General features: G+C 48.9%; 1 pseudogene; it reads left to right on the forward strand.

Moving 5' to 3' along the window:
• LOC112551667 overlaps positions 1-3,573 on the forward strand; it is a 4,957-nt pseudogene extending 1,384 nt beyond the window's left edge.
• Positions 3,574-3,580: the final 7 nt, after the last annotated feature.

A 3,580-nucleotide genomic window follows, 5' to 3' on the forward strand; every position in this document is an offset into this window, starting at 1 on the left:
GTACCCTGGGTATGGGCGGGAGAAAAGCCAGGGAGAGCAAAGCTGGCCACCCCTGTCAAAGTTGACCTGAAATCCGGTGTTAATCCACCTAGGGTGCCACAGTATCGATTAAAATTGGAAGCTTGGAAAGGTTTGGAACCGCTTATAAAGCGATTCCTCGAACATGGCTTGCTCTGGGAGTGCCAATCGTCCTTTAATACCCCCATTTTGCCTGTTCAGAAGCCCCACAGTAACGAGTACCATTTTGTGCAGGACCTGAGGGCTGTAAATAAGGTGACGGTGACCCTTCACCCAGTAGTGCCGAATCCTTATACCTTGCTGGCTACATTGTCTGCGGCAGACAGATGGTTTACAGTCCTGGACCTGAAAGATGCCTTTTTCTGCATCCCACTTGAAGAAAGCAGCCAGGAAATCTTTGCATTTGAGTGGGAAGACCCAAATACTAGGAGAAAAAGACAATTGTGCTGGACTGTCTTACCTCAAGGTTTCAAAAACAACCCCACCATCTTTAGTATGGCCTTAAGTACTGATCTCCAGAAGTGGGACAAGGGACCGTCGGGGACCTTGTTACAGTACGTCGACAACTTGTTAATCGCAGCTGCCACCAAGGAAGAGTGCCATCAGTTGACCGTGAGCTTGCTGAACTTCCTGGGACAAGTGGGGTATCGGGTATCCCGAAAGAAGGCCCAGGTAAAGCGGGAAAAGGTACGATACCTGGGGTTTGATATCTCGCAAGGCCAGAGAGCACTGGGCCCTGAGAGAAAAGAGACTATCTGCTGAATGGCGGTTCCACGGACTAAGAGACAGTTAAGAGGCTTTTTGGGAATGGCAGGATTCTGCCGAATCTGGATCCCCAACTTTGGACTAATAGCCAAGGTTCTTTATGAGGCTACCACTGGCCGCGAGGGAGAACTGCAGTGGACGGCAAAATGCTGAAAGAGCTTCGACACCATAAAGCAGGCCCTCATGACAGCACCGGCCCTGGGCCTGCCCGACCTCAGTAAACCATTTCAACTTTACGTTCATGAACGTCAAGGGGTCGCGTCGGGAGTGCTGACCCAACACTTAAGTAACTGGAAGAGACCGGTGGCTTATTTCTCCAAGCAATTGGACCCTACTAACCTAGGTTGGCCAGCTTGTTTGCGAGCAGTGGCGGCCACAGCTATGTTGGTGGAAGAAGCAAAAAAGCTCACCTTGGGACAACCTATGACAGTATATACTCCGCATTCCATATTGGCAGTGGTGAATGCGAAAGGGGGAACTTGGCTGTCCCCAGGCTGAATGGCAAAATATCAGGTTGCTCTCCTGGACCAGGGAGACATTAATCTGCAGATTTCCAATACCCTCAACCCGGCTACACTATTGCCTGTGGAACAGGACGAAGTATTACAGCACGATTGCATTGAAACCATTGAAAGTGTGTATGCTAGTAGACCTGACCTCAAAGACACCCCCTTGCTCAACGCGGACCTCGAATTATATACAGATGGAAACAGCTTTATAGAAAATGGGATCCGAAGAGCCGGATATGCCGTGGTCACATTATGGGACCGGCTACACTATTGCCTGTGGAACAGGACGAAGTATTACAGCACGATTGCATTGAAACCATTGAAAGTGTGTATGCTAGTAGACCTGACCTCAAAGACACCCCCTTGCTCAACGCGGACCTCGAATTATATACAGATGGAAACAGCTTTATAGAAAATGGGATCCGAAGAGCCGGATATGCCGTGGTCACATTATGGGACACCTTGCCTCCAAATACGTCTGCACAAAGAGCTGAGCTTATTGCATTGACCCGAGCTCTTCACCTGGCAAAGGGAAAGACAGCCATGATCTACACGGACTCGAAGTATGCTTTTGGGGTTTTACACGCACATGGAGCCATATGGAGAGAGAGGACTCTTGACAGCGAATAAGAGCCCAGTGAAGTACGGGACAGAAATTTTGAGGCTACTCGAGGCTGTGATGGAACCAGTTGAAGTAGCCATGGTACACTGTAAGGCCCACCAGAAGGGAGACAGTGAGGTCATAAAAGGAAAATCGGAGGGCCGACGCTGCAGCAAAAGGAGCCGCTAGAGAACTAGCCCAAAAGACTCCAATACTAGCGTTAGTGCCTCAAGTGGTACTACCGGAAGGAACCCCGAAGTACACTGAAAAAGAAAATCAACTTGCAGAGAAATTGGGAAGCAAGGAACAACGAGATGGATGGTGGGTCCTGCCCGAAGGGCAGGTCTCGGTGCCGAGATTGGTTCTCGGTAAAGTGCTCCAAGAATATCACCAGAGCACTCACTTGGGTACCGACGCCATGACCCAAGGTCTCCGAAAAATCGTAGTGGGACCCAGAATGAGGAAAATGGCAGAGCAAATAGTGCGAAGGTGATCTGTCTGTTGTGCCAACAACCCTAAGATTTCCCCCAAACCTCCACCGGGGACAGGGAGACAAGGACTGCTAGCTGGCGAATGCTGGCAAATAGATTTCTCTGAAGTTCCCAGAAAAGGACACTACAAATACCTGTTGGTGCTCATAGATACTTTGACTGGATGGACCGAGGCTTTCCCATGCCAAACTCAGGCAAAGGAAGTAGTCCGAGTGATGCTAAAGGAGATAATTCCACGATTTGGAGTCCCAGAAGGACTGGCCTCGGACCGAGGGCCGCACTTTGTGTCAGAAGTAACCCAAGGAGTTTCTCGAGCTCTGGGAATGCAATGGGACCTTCACACAGCTTGGAGGCCACAATCTAGTGGACAGGTAGAAAGGATGAATCAGACTCTAGAGGCAGTTGGCTAAAATCTGCCAGGAGACAGTTAAAATGGCCTGAAGCTCTACCCCTTGCTTTACTTAGAGTGCGTATAGCCCCTAGAGCAAAATTGGGGGTTAGTCCCTTTGAATTAATGTATGGTAAGCCATATCTTAAGAATCCGGTGGTGACGCATAGGAGCCAGATGCATGTTAAAGGAGAAAGTTGGGTGAAAGATTATTTGCACTCTTTGTCTGCTGTGTTGTCTTCTCTCCACAGGTATGTCCAAGAGCGACTTCCACTGCCTTTAGATACTCCAGTCCACAAGTTCAAAATTGGAGACGAGGTTTTGGTCCGAACGTGGAAAGACGAGCCTCTTCAACCCAAATGGAAGGGACCATATCCCGTGATCCTTACCACTCATACAGCGGTAAAGGTCCAGGGGGTAAAGCCGTGGATCCACTATACCAGGGTAAAGGCCAAACCAGAAGTTCCGTCTGAGGGAGCAGTTGCTGAGAGTGTCGCACCGGAAGCCGACACAAATGGACATTGTTGGACAGTGGAACCTGTGGAAGGACTTAGATTCTTGTTTAAACGTCACCCATGTGGAAAGTAGTTCTTTACCTAAGTCTAATGTTTCTAGGGTCGGAGGGATTAATACATTGAAAGTTTGAGAAAAACCAAAATGTGTGGATTTACTTGGCAAAAGAAGTGGTGAACACAACTCATTTCTGTTTGGCTGGTGGAACGTCAGTTCAAGATGTGTTTACCTCATGCCTCATAGGGGTGCCCACTCCATTAGAAACGCTCAAAAGTCAGACTTGGCTAAAAAACTT

Source organism: Alligator sinensis, unplaced genomic scaffold (genome assembly GCF_000455745.1).
Source record: "Alligator sinensis unplaced genomic scaffold, ASM45574v1 scaffold93_2, whole genome shotgun sequence".
Classification (NCBI taxonomy): domain Eukaryota; kingdom Metazoa; phylum Chordata; order Crocodylia; family Alligatoridae; genus Alligator; species Alligator sinensis.